We start from the raw sequence: 26356 nt of genomic DNA on the forward strand, positions 1-26356 counted from the left end.
ACAGAGTACCACTGATAGTGTCAGCGACTGATGCTTACTCATGGGATGGGTCTCAAGTTGGACAGGTCATTGGTGGGCCATTACTTCAGTCTCTGCTCCATGCCTGCATTCTTTTAGACAGGACTAATTTTGGGTCTAAAGTTTTGTGGGTGGGTTGGTGTCCTTATTCCTCTACTAGGGGTCCTGCCTGGCTACAGGAGGTGGCCTCTTCAGGTTCCATGTCCCCACTGTTAGGCATCTCAGCTAAAGTCACCTGCATTGACTCCTCGGAGCCTCCCCTATCCCAGGTCTCTGGGACTTCCTACAGATTCTCTGGGAATTCCTAGAGTTCCTCACTGCCCCTACAACTACAAATTTCAGTCCACTTCCACTCATCCTCCTTGCTGTCTCTCCTGTCTCTCCCTACACCTGATCCTTCCCCCAATTGCCCTCACCCTCACATCTCCCACCCAATTTCTTTTATCTCTCTGTATACTATGCCTATTCTATTCCCCCTTCTAAGTGAGATTCAGGCATGCTCACTTGAGTCTTCCTTTTTGTTTAACTTCTTTGTGTCTATGTGGTATATCATGGATAGTCTGCACTTTATGGCTAGTATCCAATTATAAGTGAGTATATATCATGCATGTCCTTTTGGGTCTGGGTTACCTCACTCAGGATTATATTTTCTAGTTTAATCCATTTGTCTGCAAAATTCATAATGTGCTTGTTTTAATAGCTGAATAGAATACTTATTGATTATTTTAAATTTGATATAACTCTTAACTGTTAGTGCAAAGGTATGGATAACTTTAGTTTTGCATAATATTTCATTTGATTTTTTTCCTTAATAAATGACAAAACATTTTTTTCAAAAATGTAGATATGATGTACATATTATATGCTTAACATATAATTTCATTTACTTCTCTTCATTTACTTCTTTGAGATATTTCTTTCCAGTTATGACTTAATGATTTTAATAAATCATGGGAACCAACATGGTGTGTATTCAAATCTTTCTCATAAAATTGGACCATGATGTTCTTTACTGCTCTGCTTGCTAGGCTGTCATCTTTTCCCTGGAAGTTTTTGATACTTGAATTTGAAAGTGTCACAGTATTTGTCTAATCTATGTTCTTCAACTATTTTGCAACAGAGGCAAACAATTCGTAGACAATCTGAGCACATATAAATTCACAGAGACTGAAGTAGCAATCATGGGGCTGACATGGGTGTGTGTCTGTTCCTTTGTATATATATTCTGGCTTTCGATTTAATATTTTTATGAGATTCCTGATTGCACAAATGAGTGGGTCTCTGTTGCTTGTACGTTTTATCGGACTCTTTTTCTTCTTTTTGTTTGCCTGGACCAATTCCCATGTATTAGTTTTTGCTTTATCTTATTATATTTTAGTATTAAAACTATGCAATGGAATGCAAGTCTATGTGCCACTGAGACAGCTAGTATGTTTATTGTGATATTGTTCGTAATACTTAAGTCACAGGTTTAGTCAAGGTATTCATCAACAGATTAGTTGATAAAGCAGCTCTGATATATGTATAGCTTTTATAATTTCTAAATAATAACATAATATTTTTATTATCTATAATAAAGCAAAATAAAATTTCAGAAATCTTGCCTCAGGCTTAATAAAGATAGGGTCATTTAAGTTGCTAATGAGTATAAATATGTAGCAAAGGAATGGTTATTTTATTTAATTTTAGGCTGTGGACTATTTTTTTATTATTTAAAACAATTTTTAAATTCAAATACATTTTGATCATACTCTTCCCCTCTGAGTCCTTCCAGATCCTCTCTTCTGCTTTACCCACCCAACTTTAGTTCTTTCTCAAAAAAGTTGCAAAAACCCAACATAAACACAACAGCCCCAAAGTAAGAAAACAAAATAAAACCATACACTCCAATAAACAAACAAGCCAACATAACAAAAGAATTCCAGAAACTATAACCATTTGAAAGCATATACACAAAACTAAGCAGTCTAATTACATATTGGTCAACGACTCCTGCACATGAGGCCTGTCCTAAAGTGTTTGATACACCCAGTGTAACTACCTTGGAGAAAACCAATTTTCCCACTCCTGGCATGTATTAGTGGAAAGTCTACCTTTTGTTCAACATTGTGATAGTGTCTAGGGTTTCATTCACTCATTCACTCACTCATTAACTCATTCATTTTTAATATATGACAAAATAAAATGTAATCAGACAATACAAAAACTATCACATTGAAGTTGGGCAAGACAAAGCAACAGAAGAAAAAAGCCCAAAAGAAGGCAGAAGAAACAGACCAACTCATTTGCAAACTCAAGAGTCTTATAAAAACACTAATATACATAGAGGACCTGGTGCAGACTTGTGCAAGCCCTCTGGTTCCTGCTTCAGACTACATGATTTCATATGATCTCTGCTTGTGTTGATGTAGAGGGATTTGTTTTCATGGTGTTCACCATCTCCTCTGACTCTTACACTCTTTTAACTTCTTCTTTTATGTGGAGTTTCCTAAACTCTGAGGAGAATTATATCATGGATAAATCCAAGAAGCACTCCTTAACATCAAAGACAAATCTTGGGATAATTTTCTTGTGCACCTTGTAAATGTTGTCTTTGTATTATTCAAATGTCTGGACTTTCGTATTGTTATTCTAACTGCTCAGCACCTGTATCATATTTTGCAAACATTCTTCTCCATCACTTTCTGATTGATTTAGTGAAGAGCTGATGACCTGCCTGGTCTAGTTAAGGAGGAGGTGTGATCCTGTCCCTGGAGCATTGGCCAGGTCATTTATCCCCATCATCCTCACATGTGCTGATGACTGTTGTTGGCCTGAAACTGATCTGTTGTCTCTTCTATTTTACTTTCAATCTCCTTCTCTGTGGCATAAACTTCCCCCATTACTCAGAGCTAACCATTCTATAATATATGAAACAGATGTTGTTCTCAGGAATGGGAAATGGATGCGGTCATGAGATTATGGAGGAAAGGAACAACTTTCCATTTGATCTTTAGCGCCATGGGAAAGGATCTAGACAATATAACCACGAATGTCATAAAAGCCTCCATGGTCATTTGTAGAAATTGTACATTGAGACACTTAGCTTTGAACTTGGAATAATAAAGAGATAAAATATATCCTCCTGTCCAATGACTGCTGCATTGATTAGCCAGGGTAAACTTGGGGACATCAAGGATAGAGACTTAAATTAGTCTCAAGAAGAATAGACATGAGTAGGAAAAGAAGAAAAAAATAAAAAAAGACAAGGAAATGATAAATGGGTTTATATTATAAGATGAGGAAGGCTTCTATATGATCTAGAAACAAATAGTATTAGAAGGAGTTTATATGAGGCCATAAAATTTCTATAAGGAAAAAAGGTTAGAGAATTAAAAGATGATGTATAAGTGTATAAAAAATTAGTACTTCATTCTCCTAGTTACTTGAAGGATCGGAGACAACAACGCCTAAAGAAAGATAGCTTCCTTATTTTCATAAACTTAAAAATTTGTAAGAAATTATTTTAATCTTAGTAGTCTGTCACCTTTCTGTTATTACAGGAAAAGAGTAACTAAAGACTGCTGTCTAGTATACTAGGAAACTACTAGAACTATGCCCCGCTACCCATTAAGAACAGACTGTGTAAAAACTATAAGGAAATGTACTTTTGCTTTGTGTTTAGTTTCTGTGTTAAGGAAGCAGAGGTTGGGACTAATAATACGGGATTCATAAACTCTATGCAAATTTAAGAATTTCTAAAAAAATATTAATAATGAACAAAGCTAAGGCCTGAGCTCTAATAAATAATGATAAGTCTCTGTGTCTTTATTGGGAGCTGTGGGAAGACATTTTGATAGTATTGGTACCAATGTGAGATGCCAAATGTAAAAATTTATTTTATTCCCTTGTTGTATATGTAGTCTCAGAGGCTTAATGCTGAATAAGTTTACTTTTTCTGGTTCTTTCTGAACTCTGGCTGGCTGGTTCAACTCAGCTTTTCTGGTCCAAACTATTCTCTAAGAGGATTGATTCAATCCAACTTCTCTCAGCTTCTTTGAATTGCTCTACTTGGCCTCAAACTAATTCTGGTAATTTGTTCTAATATTCTGGCTCCTTCTCATTCTCTGGATCATTCTGTCTTCACCCGTGTCTGGCTTGTTCTCTGCAACCTATCTCTGTAAAAGTGACCCTATAAAAACTGCCTCTGTCCTCCATGAACTGAACTGTCATTAACTCTACTCCACTGGACTGCCTCTCAACTCATTGACTCAAGCAAACTAAACTCCACTCAACTGCCTGAATGGAACTCAGAGACCTCCATGCCTCTAGGATTATAGGGATATACTACCATGGTTGGATGTAAGTTTTTATTTACCTAAAATTTGCTCTATTTCATGCTGGCCTTAGACACAGAAATCTCCTGGGATTGTCTGTCTCCTGGGATTAAAGGCCTTTCTGTATTCCAGCCAGATCATACTGACCTAGAAGGTGTTTGGGTGTGATCTCTTTATAGAATGGCCGTGTAGCTAGGTTAAAATTCTTCTACTGACAGACATTATATATTATTAATCTATTAATCTCTTTGTTATATAGTCTATTAGTTTATATATTATAATTTTATTAGTCTATGAAATTATTTTATTTACATAAAAAGAGATGCATCTTCAGGTTACCATATTACATGAAGTAAGACATAAAGAGATAGATATCTCTTGTTTCTCTTTCATATATATATATATATATATTCTCACTGTCATAACCTTAATGGAGTTACAAATGCTACTATAGATTTCTATTGGAATTTGGTAATCAAGCAAATGGATGACATGTTATAGGAGGTCATTTACTTCCCATTGCTGAAGCAAGAATTTACAAAGTAAGCAGAGCATGGGGAGAAGATCTTCATGGTAGTGAATTCATGCTGAAGATACTGATATGAGCTTATGTTTAATATGTATATATGTGTATATAATCACATATGAGAAATTATATATATATATACACACATATATGTACATACTATTTAATTTGAAAGATTTAAAATGAACTATGCCCCAATCACAGAACTTAGCTACCTCTTATATCTTACTTTTTCTTCTGAGTTCTGAAGAACTCAGAGCATAATGGAGACTGAGCTTCATCTGAAACTAGGAGCAGAAAGTAAAGAAATCTAGGAAGACATACGTCACCACAAAATGGGTATTATTAACTAATGAGACTCTGTAAAAGAAACAAAAGAGACAACTAAAGAACTACAGAGTTACAAGTCCAAAGCTTGACTAACGTAAGCAAATTAAGGGCCATTACTAAAGAATATAAAGCACTTTGCATATATTCCCACAGACATAGGCAACTGAATTAGTTCAGCAGGTCTCTTCCTCCTTGAATGTGCACTCAATGACTGATTCGAATGATCAAAACAGTGATGCTGCTACAACAGAAAAGAAATAGTAAACGGACAATGGACAAACCTGGCAAAAATCACTTGAGCAAGATGTGCCATCAACCCTGAATAGGATCTTTTTAGGTATAATGTGATAATAATGACACTTCAGCTCTATAGTCGTCTCAGGAATACATAACTGCAGTGGGACCACAAACAGAGCACCTCAAGAAACAATACAGGACATCCTGCATGATGCTTAAACATTGTATTCACTGAAACTTGATGCGTTTAATAATTTAAAAGAAAGTTTTGAAAACTTTAACAGATAAGAGCCTAAGAAGACGAGAAAACTAGATACAGTATGATGTACTTGATGTGAGAAGGAAATTCCAGTGACAGTTGTGTAAAAAAGAAAGCGATCTGAATGTGAAATTAATCTATCAGCTGATTAATTATAATTCCAAAAACTTATCCATAAAAAAGAATTCTGACAACAGAGAAAAGGGATTGTGAACAATAATGTAATTTTTAATGATATTTCCAGAAATGAAAGTTTTTTTCAAACTTAACAAGAAACCTAGGACACCAAGATGATAGCTCAGTCGGTAAAATGCAATAGGACAAACTGGCCAGAGAACTCCCATCCCTGCCTGTGTCTACCTTTCCAGTACTGAGCTTAGAAGAGTGCATCAACCCACCCATGAACACACCACACACACACACACACACACACACACATTGTGGGCTCTGGAGATCAAATACTGGTCATTATACTTGGGAAGAAAATTATAAACTAAGCTATCTCCCGATATTTCTTCACTATTTTTCATGAAATAGAGGAAATAGAAGAGCTAAGTGCTAGATCTTGAAATATTTAATCCCCGAAGTCCTAAAGTAACCTTGTAATTTTCTATTACATGAGTCATTAAATTACCCTCTATACTTATATCAGTTTAATTTACATTATCTCTTGAATTTAGAAGAACTATTGTCCTAAATTGTGTGTTAATTTGCCCTTGAGCTGTTTATCATGTAGATAACTAAAGTTGCTTCCTTGAAGATCTATCATAACTAGAATTTATTGTTCAGTCATGATTAATTATTGTTTCAAACAACACTGAACATAGCATTTGTACTTAAGAAGATAATAATAGCCTTCTAAGTTCAATTAACTCAATGCTTGTATAAAAATTCATATATTAATGACCTAAATACTCATGATGGCAGTATAGAAGGTGACCTTTGAGAAGTTGAGCAGCCTCTCATGAACAGGACTGGTGTTCTGTTCTGTATAAGGCCATCAGTAAATATAGTACTTGTGTGTGAAATTCTCAGTAAATAATAAGTAAACAGCTTATTACAAAAAATGAATTTTAAGTTGAAAAAGAAAAGACCTCATTCATCTGAGGTGGAGCTTTAAAAAGCTACATTTATGCAATTTGAAGACCTGAGAGACCGCTCATCTGTAACCATGATTGCATGCTGTTCTAGAAACTTACTACCCTGGACCGTATAGTTAGATGTCCAGGCTTCAAAATTCTGAGGAACTATTGGTTATCAGCCACTAGACTTTTACATTATTTTATGGTAGCCAAATGGAAGATACTGGTTCTTTTTTTCCATCCCATATTCTGCTAACTCTCATAAAGCTAAGCTTAGGAATGTTGTTAAAATTGTTGATAAATATTTCACAGAAAACATCTTAGTGGTTGAAACTTTTGTTGCAGAAAACAATAAGAATAGAGATGTGAGTGAAACATGGCTCATTGGTTAGGTTTGCAATTATGCAAAAATCATGATTTTTCTATTTTTAACAGTTTTTCCTCTGTCTGTGAATCCAGAAAACTCACTAAACATCCTCCAAACAATGAGCCTAATTTCAATGACAGGAGGCTTGTTATTATCTAGGATATCTTTTAAAAAGGCTTCCACTAAACAGCCTTCCTCGCTAAGCTATGGTATAAATGTTGACAAGATCTGAACACTTCCATTGTCATAGCTCCTGATGTGACCTTAAAAGTGGTAAATGTCTTAGGATAACATACCAGAGTATATCATTCCATTTGAGAAAATTTTCATAGGGATTTGAAAAGTAACAAAGAATGTTTTATTATGGCTTCAGCACATCTCTTTTTCAAGTTATTTACTAATTAACACTATGTGAGTATAGTTCATGGCATTTCACTTTAAATGCAGATAAAAACCTCTTAAAGTACACTATTTACCTCAAATACTTTAGGATACATACATGCATATATATATATATATGCATACAAATCATATATATATATATATAATTTATACATATATATATGTGAGTGTGTGTGTGCGTGTAATTCATGAAAAATGTCAGTGATGTATATTCTCTATATGTGATTATACACACACACACACACACGTATATATTATATGTATTTGAGATTCTATATATTTGAGATTTTGCCTCTAGATTTTGTCTTTTAGATATAGAAACCAGGTCAATAAAGTCTTATCAGTATAGCTACCTAAACATGACAAAGAAGCACCGATGACAGGGTAATGGAAGGAGATTCTTCACAAAGTGTCAACAATAAACAAACAAACAAACAAACAAAACAACTATCACTGAGTAAGGAAGGTTGAGCACAGGAGGGAAAAACAACCTTTTCCATGGAAGAACACACCACTCAGTTATCCAAATTAACATGGTACTAATATACTTTCCAAACTTTAAAACAAAATGCCTACACTACTCTGTGATTAAAGATATTTCATAGTTGATTTAAAGATAACCTTTAGAACTTGGTGTCATTTACTTTTTGAAAAACAATTTGGGATTCATTAGCTTTTTCACCTTAAAAAAAAAAAACCTCTTCCCTTTTTTTTTGTTGAAAAGCTTTCTTTCTTGATAGAAATGTAATTTTAGTTTATCTACATTGACATTTGAATTTGTATGCATTCATTAAACATTCAGATTGTATAAATAATGCGATCTGTACTTTAACAAAGGAAGCTTTCACGGATGAACAACTGCTTCCCGTGGCATGATGACAGCTAGTGAGAATTAGAAATCTCAAGCATTAAAAAAATAAAAATACTGCCTGAAAATATCTTTACTAAAGGAAAGAATCAAATAGAATAATGTTTTAAATGGTAGTTGTTTTTGATAAATCAATAATTTCAATTATATAGTATGATATATTTTACACTCTTCTAGAAGAAAGGGTCATTAAAAATTGTGGTTTTGGCTGAAACGTTCAATAGTATACAAAGCTATGTAATCAGTTATTCTAAGAACAACTTTGTCTAGGCTCTGTAGAGACTCCTGTCTCTGCTTAACTGGCAGAGCCCTGAACTCCTCTTTGTATAATAATTTATAGTACAGTTACTTGACCTTCAGCAGTTCATTTTTCAGCGAACTTAATCTACTTTGTTTTTGACCAGTGATCATCACACACATTTGACCCTAGACCTCAGGCATGCGGTATAAACTCAGATACTAATTTGACATGTAAAAGCATAAATGTACATTTTCAACCACATGGTTGTTAGTGAAAAGCCAGTTCAGTGCTTTCTGGCTTTGACTTTGTCATTTGTTGTTTGAATGTCTAAAAGCAACACGACACCTAATTCATACAAGGAAAACAATCACAAGGTGTTTTCTCTGGGAATTAGATTTGCTGTCTCTATGGTGCAATGTATTAGTGTGTTCAGCTGTTACCTGAAAGGATGGTGGTTCAAGCTCACCTAGGGATTTTAAAAGAATTCTATAAAAATCTTGCAAAATTTGAAAAAAAGAGAAAGCAAAATACATTGCAGAAAATGTATTCATAAGCAGAAAAATCAGGAAAGGTCAGGAGAAGCAAATATAAAAAATGTAACCGGAGTATATAAATAATTGGGCCACACAGGTGGGATAAGTCAGAGGAAGAAAGAAGAATTAGGACCTCGAAAGCAACTGGATAGATTATGACCTTGTTAAATCTAAGAGAATGCAAGGAAGAATAAAAATTAAGGAAGCATTAACTAGATCCCTGAGATCTATCTTATATATTATGTTCCTATATTCAAGTCTTAGTATACATACACACGCACACATACACATGCACATGCACACCCAGATACACATGCACACACACACACACACACACACACACACACACACACACATATATGCACACACACACATACCTACAATATGTCATATAGTCACTTTTGGGATGTGAGAAGCTATCATTTACAGAAAAGTAAGTACAAAATGTTTTCCTTGTATTTATTTGAATATTTGATTATTATTTGAATATCTAAAAAATGTACATGTATAAGTGTTTTGCCTACATGTATGTATAGATGCCATGTGGATGTCTTGTGCTCAATGAGATCAGAAGTTATGGACTGTTGTAAGTGGAACTCAGGTCTTCTGCAAGAACAACAAATGTTCTTAAGAACTGAGCTTCCTCAGTCCGTCCTCCTATTTTTGGATGATACATAATCTTAATAAATAATTAAGGAACTACTAAAAAAGTTGAAATTGGGAGAATTAAATGACAAAATAGGCTTGTGGTCATCAAATGTTATCCAGATGGTTTTAAAATGGCAAAGATGTTGTTTTCTTAGTGAGAGGAAAAGAAACTCAACTTAGTTAAACCTATCTAATATTTGAATTAGAAAGGAATTTAATGAGATTTGAAGTTGTCTTTAATTCCATTTATTCATGCTCCTTTTGTTGCCCCATTATTTGGGTGAATGTGACCCAAAGGGTGGTCAGGAGGCCCTTGTTGACTGACAGAAGCACAAATGTTCATTGCCACAAAATAACAACGCCTACCAGGAGGCAATGGATCAAAAGATTTTTTACCCTAAATGAAATGTTTTTGACAGCTTTGTTTATGAAAGAAATTAATGATTTTAGCAGGACCTAGAGTAACATTGTTGACTTTTTCACAGTATGTATAGTGTTACTGAAATATATCAATGTAAGAAGTCTGTATTAATAAGGTCTTTTTAGAGGCACGAATGTGCTCTTTTGATAGGAAGAATAAAAATAAAAGATAATTAGGTTGGCTTCTATGAAAGAACTCACATTTCCACCCTGGGCTATAGTGAAGCATTCTGCTTCATTGGCCCTGCTTGATTTATCAAAGAAAATTGCATTTATAATACTCCTAGAGCAAAGACGTGTAGAAGCTAATGTCATGACCTTAAATAAGAATTGAAAATCAAATGAAAGCCTGTTTTAATGGGAAAATGTAAAAAATTTAAAGGAGATGTATTTTAATATCACTTAGTAAACCAAATATGTAAGAAATTGTGATCTTGGAATATGGCATTGGAACCTTGGAAATATGTAGATTATGTTGAGTTATCACCTTAATATTAATGTCTGAAGACTTTTCAGTTTCCTGACCTTTAGAGGTTCTTGCCCCATAGAACTATCCCTGTGTTTAAACTTCACATTTTGATCTAAGACAAATCACAACTTTGAGCAAATAAAAAACCCCCAAAACCAAAAAACAGAAAACAAAAGCAAAAGCAAAACAAAACATAAAAACAACAACAAAAAAAACATTGCTACATTTACAATGTATTCCTCTGTGACTGTGACAGACAAATTGCTTATAAGAAAAAAAGTACATTCCCTATATCATCCATGTGATGGTTTGTCCTGACTTAGGACCAGAACTATGCTCTACTGTTCAGTTTCAGCTGAGTTATTTATCAGCTGAGTTGCTATCTTGACAAAACAATTCACAAATGATTGGATTCCTGCTCACAAATTCTTGTCCCATCTCTTGCCTGATGCTGTTTTCTCTTATGGTCTGTGTTCAAATAGGAAGCATGGTTTTAGGATTCATTTTAAATGCTTGCTTTCAGTACTCTTTAGGGGGTTATGATTGAATCTGGGTCCTAGTGACTAGTTTTGAAAAAGCCTCACTCATAAACAAAATATAAAACTGTCTTTTAAAATGAGAGGTAATCTCCAGAATTTGAAGTTTGAATTTATCTTTAGGGGACTTGATAATTTGTTCTGGGAAAAGGAATGATACCCCCTACAATAAAAAGTAATAAAGAAAGAACAAGCAATGTTTGTAGTCCTTTGAGTTATATAAAAGAAAAGTAAATATCCACCCTCCCTCCAAAGATGCTGAAAGCTGGAAATGCTCAATAGGTGAACTTTCTCTGTTTCCTGAAGGAGCAGCTGGGGCCAGTCTTCGTAGACTGATCTTTAAAGTTTACCAAAGAATATTTAATTTTACAATGTTGGTTTAGAATATCCTTCTAAGATTGTTTCTAATTTTGGCTCATGAGAAGATGAACTATTTGTTTTCTGATGGAATTGCCCTCAGTAGTGTGGGGACAGACACTGTAAAGACAAAATGAATACAATGTTGCCCCTTTTCTTAAGCCAGCTGTGAGTGGACCTGGGTACCATTCTGTCTCCTTAATTGAAATTATTCTGTAGTTTTCCTAGATGTAAATGCAACATGAAACAATGCTTTAGTGTTAGGCTAGTAATAGCTTGACAATATAATTATCCTTGTGGAGCCTTTGAAAGAGCAGTACCTTTGCAAGAAGGGTCTAGTTTATCTCTGATGAAGTGACATCTGTGATGGCTAATGCTATCCACTTGACAATAGTTTGAATCATTTAGAATACTAATCTATGAATGTGCTTTTAAGGAAGTTTCTGAGATAGGTTAAATACGGTGGGAAGACCTACCCTAACTTTGTGTAACATCATTTCCTGAGTCAGGGTTCCAGGCTGGGTAAACATGAGAAAACAAGCTAGTCACCATAATTTATTTTTCTTTGCTTCCTTACAGCCAATGTCACGTGACCAGATGTCTCTTACTTCTGTTGCCATGACAATGATGCTATCTAACTAGAGTCAGTGAACCTTTCTCCTGTAAGTTAGTTTTGTCATATTGGCCACAGCGAGGAGAAAAATAGCTGACACGTTATGTTTGATATTACTCTTCCTGGAAAGTGCTTATTCCCAAATCAGTATTGTGGCTTTATGTGAAAGTTAACTGAAGAAGGTAACATGATCAAGAGGTGATTGAAGCTCCTGTCATATCACAGGGACTTCTACCAAGGAACTGTGATGTGTGTCACGATCTGGGAGCTAGGATAGAGTGGAGAGTATTTAGTGGTTAATCAATTACAGAAAACATTTTTAAAAAGTCATTCATGGAAGTGATAGTGATGGTGGGGCATAAATCTAAAAATCAAGACTGTGGAGCTTGAGTCAGTAAAATTTAAATTTTCGGTGAAAATAATGACATTATTTTGGAATCCTAGCCAGTGATTTCTGAGCCTTTGCAAGCTGATCTCATTCTGGGCTTGTTTCCTTGGAGCAGTCTAAATATCAGACTTGTATGTTAATGAATAGTTCTTCAACATTTTGTTTGCTAAGCAGTTTTGCTTTTTCCAGCTATTTTACTGAAGCTTGGTATATTTGCTTAGCTATCGCGGAAATCTTGAGGCTGTTAAAAAGTACTCAGCTACACAGTGAGTTATGAGCAAAATTTTATATTAGTATTGCAGTTCATTCTCAAATTGGAGGATTGACTGTTATTTTTATTTTATTCAGAAATTAGGTGCAGTGTTCCTTCTAAGAATGATTCTGAGACCGCAACCAGGAGGAAGCATATTACCAGTGCTCTAACAGTGCATATCACTTTTCTGTAGTACATTTGAGCTGATCTTTAATCCTACCATGTATAACACTGCAGTGGTTTGTGATATATCCTGTGCAGATACTATAATCTTCAGGACTGGAGCTTTGATTTTATTTGTTTCTTTTTCCAGTGAATCCTACCTGCTCTGTTCTTGACTTTTCCCTTTGAACTCATGGATTATATGCATACAGTTGGTGTCTAATATACACAGATGAAAGCTTAGAAAAGAGATGTGCTTCATTTTCTCCAGTAGTTTCTACCAACCCTTAGTGGTAAGAATGGAAACTGACAAAGTAGTGCTTCTTTGTGTATGTCTTGTATAATTAAGTCTTGGAAGGCATTTAGATGTGGATCTTATTTACTAGTAAATTCTGAGAAGTTTCTTACCATGTTATAAGTATCGCAAATGAATTACTGAGCCTGTCTGCTAATTAATAGTTGAGGGACAGAAGTGAGATATACACATTTGTTCCTTTCAAAGAGACCCTGAGGTGATGTGTGAAACATTCCTGGTGATGCTTGAGAATATTAAAAGCAGAATTAGCATGGATCTAATTAGCTAACACCTTAGTGGCCTGTGGGTTTTACGTAGAAAACACTGATGTACTCCCCAGACCTCAAAAACTTCCCATTGCCATTGCCAAAGCCTTCAGTTAGTCACAAAATAAATGTGTGCTGTCATTACCACAGGCTCGACTCCCAGCACTTTAAAGGAGATGAGAAAAAAGGAACAGATGAAGACAAATACGATTTTTAAATTTTCTTAAGCTTGTCACAAACTGTGAATTTCACTTATATAACTGATTTAGGCTTTCCAACATTTTACTTTTTTCTGTAAATTGTAGATTGAATAGTTTATGAGTTGACATAAAAACCTTACCAATTATGTGTTTAAAAATCTGTTTCCCCTCTTGTAGGTTATACACTCTATGAGGACTGGGAAGATTCTGTGCTTTACAGCTCTGACTTTCCAGCATCTACGTGATTGCCAATAAACAGCAAATTTATACATAGCCTGGTAAATCGCAAATGCTTAATGAATATTCCCCGGCTCCAGAGATGATGTGATATTTCATTATAGACCTCCTCAAGTTTTGCAACCTATGTGCAAGAGAATGACTTTATTGTTTGTTTCCTTTCAGAAATTTATCCTCTAAAATAAACTAACAATAAACTGTATTAAATTGTTCTCATATTACATAGGATGTGACAGAGTCATTGCTTTTGCTTGTATTTTAAACATTAGTTCTTTTATGTTTGGAAAAGGGCAGGCTTTCACAAAAGATCTGCAATCACTAAAAGCCTACTGTGTGTGGTGAGATGATTCTTGAAAAGTAGTTATAAGGAATGATGATATTATTTTTCAATTGAAATCCATGTAAGATGCTATTAATAAAACATCAGCTAAGGGGCTGGGGACATGGCTTAGCAGTTAAGAGTACTAACTGTTTTTTTTTTTTTAAATAATTATTTGGAATAGACTTTCAACCCTACATGGCACACACAACTGCCAGTAGCTTGATTTCTAGGGAATCCAATATCCTTTTCTGGAGACTGCAGGCCACAGATGCATATGTGATGCACAGACATATATACAGTTAAAAACCCATTTACAAGAAATATTTTTTTAAAAAGTCAATTAAAATGATTAAGCTGAGATGATTATAGTTGGGTAGAAGATAGGCAGAAAAGCAAAACAGGTGTACAAAAGCCGACCAACCAAGAAAACAAAATCGGCTGTAAGACAAGAAATATGGAAAACATATAAAGAACTAGGCTTCCCTATTAGTAGAAAACAACATAATATGTCATGATTCAAAGATAAGAGCACAGAGTTTATTTTCTTTGGGTTCTTTGTGACAATCCTTCCTTGTTAAATGACAAATGTTTCTAACAGGTTGCTTAAACAGTGCAAGTGTGGAAACCATGGCTCTTGTAGGAAAGTCCGTTCATTCTACTTAAGTGTTCAAACAGACAGAAGAAAGAGCATATAATCCAAAATCTTAATTTTTAGAATTTATTACTATCTACAAAATATGAACGTGGTATATTTGATGTTGCTGCTCTGGTCAGTGGGAACCTTTAGTCCATATCTTCCTGCCTGTCTATTTATGAATGTGATGTCAAAATAAGCCACTGCAGGGGGTAGAAATATTTATACAACCAAAAATGGATACAAGATAAAAAAAATACAGATATAAAGGCTTAACTAAAGCCTCAGAGTTGATGTATCTATTTTACTTCTTGTCAGTTCCCTGAGCTAAAATCTCCTCTGACCATTTTGTTCTACATCCAACCTTTTCTTCTGGTATGTACTAACCAAACAATAGCTACTTTATGAGATCATCATATAGGCAAATAGCACATTTTGATCATGTTCATACTAATAGTATCTTCATTATACTTTTCTTTCATACTTCTGAACAAAATTATTATCCTTATCTCTCCTTTTTTTATAACATGTTGATTTCATGATGAGTCATTTTATTGATTTTGTTGTTGTCGTTGTTTTAGACCAGTGGTGTTTGGTTTTACCCTAGGGCTCTGAGCTATGTAGTCCCTGGTTTTTTGGTACCCAAGCAGTGCTGAGTATAGGTTCCATCTCATATAGTGACTCTTCTGTCAGTACAGACATTGTTTGACAACTTCCAGAAGTTCTGTACCACCATTGTCCTAACATATCTTGCAGGCAGGGCAGATTATAGGTCAAACGTTTTGTGATTGGGTTTTACAATTCTGTTTTGGTAGGCTGCAATATACCTCTTGCAACAAAGAAACCAGAAGACAGAGGTGCCATAGATACCAGCCCAACTTTTCCATATTCAATGAGTTGTGTGGGTGTTATGCTCAGCAATGTGACCATGCTGTTAGTTTACATAAAGCAACAATTTTTTGGTTGAGGGCAGCCAAATTGTTTTTAGTTTCTGCTTATTATTAATCAAACATCAATGGACAAGTTTGAGCAAGTAACCTTGTGGTAGAATGGAGTGTCTTTTGAGTATATGCTCAAGATTGGGATTACAGAACCTTGAGGTAGATCAATTCCTAACTTTTTGAGTAATTCCTATGTTGATTTCCATAGTAACTGTATAGTTTTAGACTCTCACAAGCAATGGAGGAATGTTTCCTTTATTTGACATCCTTAACAGCATGAACTGTCACTTGTATTATTGATCTTGGCCATTCTGACAAGTGTACAATGGAATCTAGAGAATTCTCAACAGTGGAACCTCGAATGCCTGAGAAACACTTAAAGTTCAACATCCTTAGTCATCAGGGAAATGCCAATCAAAATGACCCTGAAATTCTACCCTACACCAATCAGAATGGCTAAGATCAAAAATTCAAGTGACAGCACATGTTGGCAAGGATGCGGAGAAAGAGGAATAATCCGCCATTGCTGATGGGATTGCAAACTGGTACAACCACTCTGGAAATCCATATGGCAGTTTCTAAGAAAATTGGAAATGGTTCTTCCTGAAGACCCAGCTAAATCACTCCTGGGTATATACCAAAAAGATGCCCCCCCATACTACAAGGACAGGTGCTCCTCTATGTTCATAGCAGCCTTATTTGTAATAGCCAGAAACTGGAACAGGTTAGATAACCCTCAACAGACGAATGGACTCAGAAAACATAGTTTATTTGCACAAAGGAATACTGTTCAGCTATTAAAAATGAGGACATTATGAATTTTGCAGGCAAATGGATGGAAGTAGAATATATCACTCTAAACAAGGTCACTCAGACCCAAAATGGTATGAGTGATATGTACTCACTGATAAGTGGATAATAGCCAAAACGTATAGAATACCCATGGTACAACTCACAGACTGTATGAAGTTTAACAAGAAGGAAAGCCGATGTGAGGATGCTCAATCCCATTTAGCAGGGGGAACAAAATAATCACGGGAGGCAGAGGGAGGGAGAGATCTGGGTAGGAAAGGGGATGGGGAAGGAAAAAGGTGGGCAGGATTAGGTATGGGCTGGGGGGGGGGGAGACAGGAGAGAAGCCCAGAGGGGCAGGAGAATAAATGGAAATATGCAGGTGCAGAGGGTGGTGGGTGTGGCGGAATCTCTAGAAAGTCCCAGAGACCTGGGAAGTGAGAGGTTCCCAGGACTCAGTAGAGATGGTCTTATCAAAAATGCACAACAGAGGGGAGATGGAACCTGAAGCGATCACCTCCAGTATTGAAACAGGGCTCACAGTGGAGGGAAGGAGCCACCCACCTACCTTCAAATTTTTTGACTCAGAATTGTTCCTCTCTAAAGGAAATGCAGGGACAAAAATAATGGAGCAGAGACTAAAAAAGAAAAAAAAAAAAAAAGGCCATCTAGTGACAGGTCCAATGTGGGATCCATCCCAGGGAAAGGCACCAAACCCTCATGCTATTACTCATGCCATGTTGTGTTTGCAGACAGGACACTAGCACGGCTAACCTCAGAGAAACTCTGTAAGTAGCTGACTGAGACAGTTGCAAATCCTTACAGCCAAGCATTGGGCTCAGGTTGGAGACCCCTATGGAAAAGTTTGAGGGAGGACTGAAGGAGCTGAAGGGGATGGCAATCCCATAGGAAGAATAACAGTAGCAACTAACCTGGACCCCTGGGAGCTCCCAGAGACTAAGTCACCAACCAAAGAGCATACATGGGCTGTTTTGTAGCCTCTAGCACATATGTAGGACAGGATTGTCTTGTCATGTCAAAATGAGAGAGGATGTGCCTGATCCTGTAGAGACTTGATTCCCAAGAGAAGGGGGATTAGGGGACGGAGGCAAGGTGTGGGTGGATAGGTGGGGGAGCAAGCTCACAAAGGCAAAGGGGAGGGGGGAACGAGGTGAAAAACTCTATGGGAAAAGAGATTGGGAAGGAGGCAAAATATGGAATGTAAATAAATAAAATAATTTAATAAAAACATACAATTTTCATTGAAAAAAAAGATGGAATCTCAAACTGTTTTGATTTGCATTTTCCTGATAGCTAAGGACATTGAACATTTCTTTAAGTGTTTCTCAATCATTTGAGATTCCTCTACTGAGAATTCGCTGCTTAAATGTGAATCCACTTTCAGTTGGATTATTTGTTGGGTTTCTTTTTGATATCTTCTTTTTAAAATTCTTTATATATTTTAAATAGTAGCTCTGTATCAGATATGTAGTTGTTAAAAACCTTTTTGCTATCTGTAAGCTGCCTATTTGTCCAAATGTCCTTTTTCTGTACAGATTCTTTTCTGTTTCATGAGGTCCCATTTATTAATTGTTGATTTTAGTGCCTGGGCTATCAGTATTTTCTTCACAAAGTCTTCTCCTATGCCATGGAGTTTGAGGCTAGTCTACAGTTTCTCTTCCATCACTTTCAGTGTATCTTGTTTTATATTGGGGTCTTTAATCCATTTGCAGTTGAGTTTTATGTATGGGGATAGGTGTGGAACACTCTTCTACATGTAACCATACAAGTTTACTAGCACCATTTGTTGAATACACTGTCTTTTATTTCAAGGTGTATTTCTGGTTTCTTTATCAAAAATCAGATATTCATACATGTGGGGATTTATGGCTGGCTCTTCAGTTAATTCTACTGATCAAGTTGTCTGTGATTACACCAATAAATGTGGTTTTATTACTATAGCTTTGAAATATGTCTTGAAATTAAGAGTGGTGAGACTTCCAGCAGGCTTTTTGTTTATTTATTTATTTATTTATTTATTTATTTATTTATTTTTAATTCAGGATTGTTTAGGCTATCCTAGGGTTTTGGTTTTCCATATGAAGTTGAGAATTGTCTTTTCAACTTCTGTGAAGAGTTGTGTTGGAACTTTGATGGACATTTCATTGAATTTATAGACTACTTTTTCAGGACACCCATTCATACTATGTTGATTTTACCAATCCATGGGCATGGGAGATCTTTCCATTTTCTGAAGCCATTTTCAATTTCTTTCTTCAAAACTTGAAGTTTATTCTTTCATAAATCTTTCATTTGCCTATTTATAGTTACCAAAACCCATTTTATATTATTTGAGTGTGTTGTGAAATATATTATTTCTCTGATTTCTTTCTCAGTTCATGTTTTATTTATATAGGAAGGCTACTGACTTTTGTGTCCTTCTTGTATCCTTCTGCTTTGTTGAACGTGTTTACCAGGTATAGTAGTTGCCCAAGGAAATTGTTGGGAGTCATTGCATATACTATATCATCTGCAAATAAAGATAGTTTGACTTTTTTGTTTCCAATTTGTACACCCTTAATCTTCATTTTTTTCTATAGATAAGACTTTAAGTAATAAATTGAATAAGTATGGAGAGAGTGGCAACCATGTCTTGTTCTTGATTTTATAAGAACTGCTCTGAGTTTCTTCACATTTAATTTGAGGTTGGTATAGGGTTGCTGTAAATTGCATTTGTTATGTTGGGGGCACATCCCTTGTCTGCCTAATTTCTCCTGCACTTTTATTACAAAGGGGTGTTGAGTTTTTGTCAAAGTCCTTTTCTGCATCAATGAGATGCTCATGTGGTTTATTTCCTTCAGTTTGTTTGTATGGTGACTTACATTTAGATCAGTGCTTTATCAGAGGACCTTCCTTCCACAGCAGAGAGAGACACAGAGACCCATAGCTAGATATTACATGGAGAGAGTAGTCCAGAGATACACAGCTCTAAATGGGATGCCTCCTTCAAGTCCTTCTCAGGGTTCAAGGAACCCTGAAAAGGCAGAGTGTAAGAACCAGAAAGGATGGAAAACACCAGGGAAGAAAGTCCTTTGAATATATATGAGGAAGGCTCAAAAGAACTCACAGAAAATGAAACAGCAAACACAAGGCTTAACCAGGTCTGCACCAAGTTCTCTAAATATATATTGTTGCTTTCAGCTTTGTATTCTTATGGGACTCCTTAGTGTGTGAGCAAATGGTTCTCTGATTCTTATTCTGTTTTTCTTCTCTTGGGTTGCCTTGTCAAGCCGTGATGATATAGCTTCTCTTTTATCTTATTATATTTTATTTTGTCATGTTTGGTTGTTATCTCCTAGATGTCCTTTTTTTTTTTCTGAGAGACTGAAAGGGAGTGGATATAGTGGGAGGAAAAAAACAGAGGAAGCGAGAGGAGGAGGGGAGAGGCAGATGAATCAGGATATATTATGAGAAAAGAATCTATGCTTAATAAAATGAAAAAAAATCCACTGATACCATAGGTGATGGGAAACACATCTGTAAGGTAAAATGTACTTAACCCAGTGTTAGAAAGGCCAGCACACACTTCTTACTTTGCTGAGTGCTATATCATCAGATAAAAATAGTCCATTTACTTTCAGCTCTAGGTAATTTTACCCATGACAGTCACTGCTTACGTTAGGTTACTCTCTCTCCTTCTCCCCAAATCCTATCTTGCTTTAACATGAGGTTTTATTTTCTGCCACTCCTTAGGACACCCTTTCCTTGACCTCCCTTTCTGCCACCATTAGCTGATTAAACGGCCCTCTTGTAACCCTATTGTACTTTCTGATTATCTCTATTATAACATAATCCCGTGATGGAAGTTATTAGCATTCTATTGTTGCTATAGTAGTGTAACACAGATTTTTGCACTAAAATAGGCTTAAAATAGCACAAATTCAGTAGTTTATAGTTACGGTCATCAGCAGTTTGAGAGGCTCTTGCCGAGGTGATGTCAGGGGTTGGGGGGAAACTGATCATTCTAACATTTCTAAGGAATAACATGTATCCTGGGTTTTTTTTCAGTTTCTATACTCCCCATCTGTTCACTGCTGTCTCTGATCTTCAAAGCCAATGGTTGGTAGTAAGAACTTTCAAGCCATTATCCTAATCATGGCTCAATTCTTTTCCAGGTTTAAGGTTATTCCAGTACCATTTCATCCCCATCAATAATATAGGAGAATCAGTTATGACATAATTATTACACTTAATGTCTTTCTTAATTTTTTTGTTATATAATTTAACATACAAAAACTTGTAGTGACCTAGTGACCAGAACATAGATTTATTTGAGAGTTATATTTTTTCCTTTTGATCTAATGGAAAATCGTATATATATATGTATATATATATATATATATATATATATATATATATATATACACACATATCCGTATTATTAGGCAGAAATTGATTGAACCCAAGTGTTTGTACATGTTAGACAAGTACTCTATGCTAGAACTTCAGCTGTATGAGCAGCGACTTTGTATGTATAGAGGCGTAGTTTAGAGTATATATAGCACATGTAGCTAATTCATAATTTCTTTAACAAGTTAGTAAATATAAGTCATCAAAATTTTAATATGATCTTTAAATTCAGAACTAGGAACAACTTTAGAATTTTATTCTCATATACTTTACAGAATAATTATAATTTAAAATAAATTAATTCCATATTTTCATGAAGACTTTGCTTCCTCTTGTCATGAATATATGCTACATGAGAAAATATTAGATACCTCTCTCTCTCTCTCTCTCTCTCTCTCTGTCTCTCACATACACACACACACACACACACACAAACACATACATACAAACACACACAAAGAATGACATAATTCACTTCCTTGTGAAGTACATTATTATTTTTTTTAAGATTTGAAGAATCACCTGATAATTCTGGTCAATGTTTCAATGTTCATAATCATATTTTTCTCTAAACAGAAATGAGTTCTTTAATAACATAAATAATTTACAATAAATTTTTTAGTTCTTACTGACATAAAGCATAACCACATCCTCAACAGAAAAGAAGGCATATCTCTAAAGCGTCAAGATACAAAATCCAAAAGTTATAAGTAGCTTAAGCTTGAGAGTTTATCAGAAAGTTTATCAGGTCACCCCCATATAAACAAATGTTTATAGATGCATTTTGAGCCATGGTCAGAAAACATTACCATCTCTATCAGCATGAGCTACAGAAAACTGAGAATTGCATAATTGACTAACTTGAATCGATAAACGTATCTTAACTTTGTATTTTCCAATATCAGTTCAGAACTGTCATAACAGAGAAGCTAATGGCAATATGAATATGTGGAACAAACCTATTTGAAATCAAAGGATTGCTGCTCAAAGAGTCTTTTAATGAAATGTTTAAGATTTACATTCTATTTTTTCAATACTGGTATGTTGATTTCAATACTATCCACCTCAGAGTTTGGGAGAGTCAAATTAAAAGAAGATATAAATATTCAAAGGAACTTAGTATTGTTTAAAGTCATGGGACTGAAGTATCTGGGAAACAAACAAACAATGGATTATAGTATCAAAGTTAGATAACACCCAGCTGCTATACTTTGTTGAGAGTTTCTCTATCTAGATTACAGCCACCCAAGATAATCTTACATTTCCTGAGGCTTTAGTAGGCCAGCTCCTTTTTCAGCTACTAATGTTTAGAAAAAGCTGAATTTTCTAATGTCATCATAGGCCTTTTATAGAAAGTTATTTTAGCCCTTGGTTTTAAAGAAATACGTTATCATCACTAAATTGTAACCAAACCAAACAATTACACAAAATTCAATCCTGTTGTGTACACATAAAGTCCAGAATAAATAGTTTTGTTCACTTTTATAATTTATCCTGGCTCTGGTACAGTTCCATACAGAGAAATATAAATTTCTGACTATGGCAAAAACTGCATGATTCTTTATTTTATCGCTTTTTATTTATATAATTCTATAATGGATGTGGTGTTTAGCTTTTATTAGAGTTATTTCAGTGCATTTCTTGAGTATACATGAGTATACTACATTTGGTTATACTCATTTCCATGCTCTATTTTTCCCAATCCTACCCTCAATCAAGCTTCTCCCCTTGCTAAAACCCTTCCTCCAGCTCTCATGTCTTTTTATGACTTACTCAGTTTAACTAAGACCATCTCTATGCGCACAAGATGTGGAGTTATTTGCTGGAGTATGAAAATCACACTAGCAGGTAAACTACTGAAACTGATGACTTCTTTTCTACAATCAACCTAAAGCCCATAGATCTAAAGAAAATCATAGGGCCCCATGAGCCTCTTCTGTATCCATGAATGACTCTTGACAGGCTCATTCTTGTTCAGGCTCAATATAGGGGACATTAGCTGCTTTGAGTTTCTAATTGCAAGAGCCATGTCCTTTCCATCAGGTAGCATGTCCCATCCTAATGTCATGTTTTCTGACTCTTATATTCTTTCTGTCTTCTGCTATACTCTTAGAACATTTGAATGGTGATACAGATATTCCCTTTAGAACCCAGAACCCAAAAGCCACTTTTTAACCATTTTAAACAGGCAAGAATCTCTGCATTTACCAGCAGTAATGGGGAGAGAAAACATCTCTGATTAAAGCTGAAAGCCACATGTGTGTATGGCATAAAGGTAGACATAGACAGCAGTAGGAAATCATGTGTGCTTAACAAAATCATGCTAGTAAATCCTCCAAGTCCAGGGAATACTCATCCATGGGTATTTTAGTCAGTTTATAGGACCTGGCATCAATTCCATCTGATGGAACAAGTCTTCAAACTAATCAGAAAGTCATTGGTGTGTCTGTAATAGCCATGCCATGCTTGTCCCATCTTACATCTTTCCTGGAAGGGCAGTACTGTAGCATGGAGGGCCAAAGACTTTGCAAAGACTTTCCAGAACTATGAAAGTTAGCCAACTGAGGAGAAGCTTCTAGTTCAAAGCTACCTTGATTATATATATATATATATATATATATATATATATATATATATATATATATATATATATCCCACAATCAAGACATGTGGTGTCTTCAGCAATAGGAGTTCACCACTTAGTTCTACTTGGATATTAAGAATAATGACAACAGCCTGTGGGGAAATGCTGCTACTTACAGTCACAGTCTACCATGTTCAGATAGCTCTTCTGAGTTTGGAACAAAATGGAGGACACCTTTTTCCAGCAGGGTTTCTTCTTTTCTGCCTGACCTTTTAAGGGTCAATAATTAGCCGAAGAATGATACTCGGGACTCACATAGAATGTAAACTCAAAGAATGTTTTATTTGCTGAAGTTCAGCAGTCTTCATGCTGAGGTCTCCCATTACCAAGATGAGACAACCAAGTGTGCTCAAAGGTATAACTTAAAGCAGGGTAGGTGACCCTTATCTTACTCCATCTCTAAGGAGATTCCATTACTGGGCAGTGGGGGCTGGAAATTGTTGCTTAGAAAGTAGCTGAGGAAGTCTGGAAACTGCTGGTGCTCCATTGTCTTTACTTTAGGCCAGGTGGTAAGCAGCTTCTGAGGTACTTGCTTGGAATGCCCAGCTCTTGGAAACAGAGATTTAGGCATAGTCTTTAACTGCCAGTTTGAAGCTTATCATAGGTTCAGCCTAGTCTTCTCAGCCTTATATGGGGAGCCCGACCCCTACACACTCTACTTGAGGAAGATTACATAGTCCTTAGCAAACCTACAAATTCAACTCCCTACAGCCCCATAAAAACCTGCCAAGCAAGTACATGGGGTTGGTGGGATGCCTGTCTATGCAAATGAGGCATCAAGTACTTTAAACTTCTATCAATGTTTTATATTTACCCTGGAAATTCTTTTCCACTTCCCAAGGATCATATATAATCATCTTCCGCCTGAATAAAGTATATGTGTACAAGCTGAAGGTTAAGAGAACTGTAACACTAAAATTCTCAGAGAAGTACCTACTCCAACCCATCCTGAACGAGATCCCGCAGACTCTACCCATTCAGGACTCCAAGTCAGTCTCCAGCCCGATGTACAATAGCAGCTTCTGAACACCCCGAGGGAGAAAGCAGAATGTGCCAGCACAACGACTCATGTCCAAAACTTCATGCTTCATATTGACAAACAGCATACAGGACCAGAAATATATTTGTATGAAGCACGAAGTAAAATTTTGAAGTTACAAATTCAGTGGTGCAAATTTATCACAAATAAATGTACATATATGTATGACCAAAACTGATACAAAAATCATTATAACACTCTACATTCTGGAATGATCATAAGATGTAACTGGCATAAGATAGAGTTGGAAGATCATAAATAAGAATGAGTTTATAAGAGAAATATGCATGTTAACTATTGTAAAATGTAGGACTATTAATAATTTTTAATTTCTTTATACTGGAAGGTAGAAGCAGGCTAGCCTGCACACAAACGTTAATGAATGGTCATGCTATAAAAGAGAAACCTTAAATATTTTATCCAAGTATGCTTTATCCAAACCATATTTAGGATAATTAATAATTAATCCAATAATACATCCCAGGAGATGATGAATAATTTCCTCTGAGTAGGTTTTAGGCATGATTAAAGGTGATGATTTTAGAAAAATCCATCTTTCTGATGGAAATAATTAATCTCTTTATGTGCTTAATTGTAATCATAAAATAAATAGCAGTTTATTTTTATAATAGCTTTCTTTTTAGCAGGAAAATGGCATGTGGTCAATTTTTGATTGATTATACAGAGTGGGCCACAGATCACTCTATTTTTGCAACTCAATTGACTTTTTGGGTGGATGCCCAGACATGCATAACTTAAAGTTAGTTAGGCTAAAATTCTTGATAAATTTTGGGATTAATTCCTTTCATCCTATGTTTAAGCCACAGGTAGATTGCTAATAATTTATTAGTCCTATTCATTGTGTACGTATTGTAAGTACATTTGAAATGTACTTGGGGATTTCCATATTCATAGTTATACTTTGTTAGCAGATGAAGAATAGACTTGAAAATATTATGTCAATTGTAAAAATAGCCATGCTCTTTGAAAGTATTTAAATAGTAGACCATCTAATAATAAAAAGAGATTGTTGCACTCTACCACTTCATTTTAAAATTCTTTTCATTAATACAATGGTGTGGGCCAGCCACTGAGTCCACACTCTTGCTTTGTGAGTGCTGGGCTAGGTAAGCCAGAATCTTGAGTAAGAAAATCTTCCATAGAGGTTTCTATTCACTCTCAAAATTGTCTGATCTCTGTGATTATATTTTATATCAAATCATTTATTCTACATCACATGTAGTGGTTTGACCTCCCCAAGGAATGAAGATCCTCATATCTGAGAAATCTTCTGTGTGTCAATAGTCACTGTCAACTAGCTATTGCTAGAATGTTCCTACAATGTATCTTTAAGGAAACTGTTTTGGTTAAACTTCAAAGTAACCAGTGTCATTGGTCTCCTTTGCTTAATGGTGAATCATTTCAATAGCTAAGATACTTTCTGTAAAGCTGATTCTATTGAATTTTTAAATGTAATGTGTTAGAGGCACAGTGGGATTTAAATGCTTAAAGTTGCACCATTGTGGCTGAAATAGCAGCTTGTAAACTCCC

This window comes from Grammomys surdaster, unplaced genomic scaffold (genome assembly GCF_004785775.1).
Source record: "Grammomys surdaster isolate TR1022 unplaced genomic scaffold, NIH_TR_1.0 958, whole genome shotgun sequence".
Classification (NCBI taxonomy): domain Eukaryota; kingdom Metazoa; phylum Chordata; class Mammalia; order Rodentia; family Muridae; genus Grammomys; species Grammomys surdaster.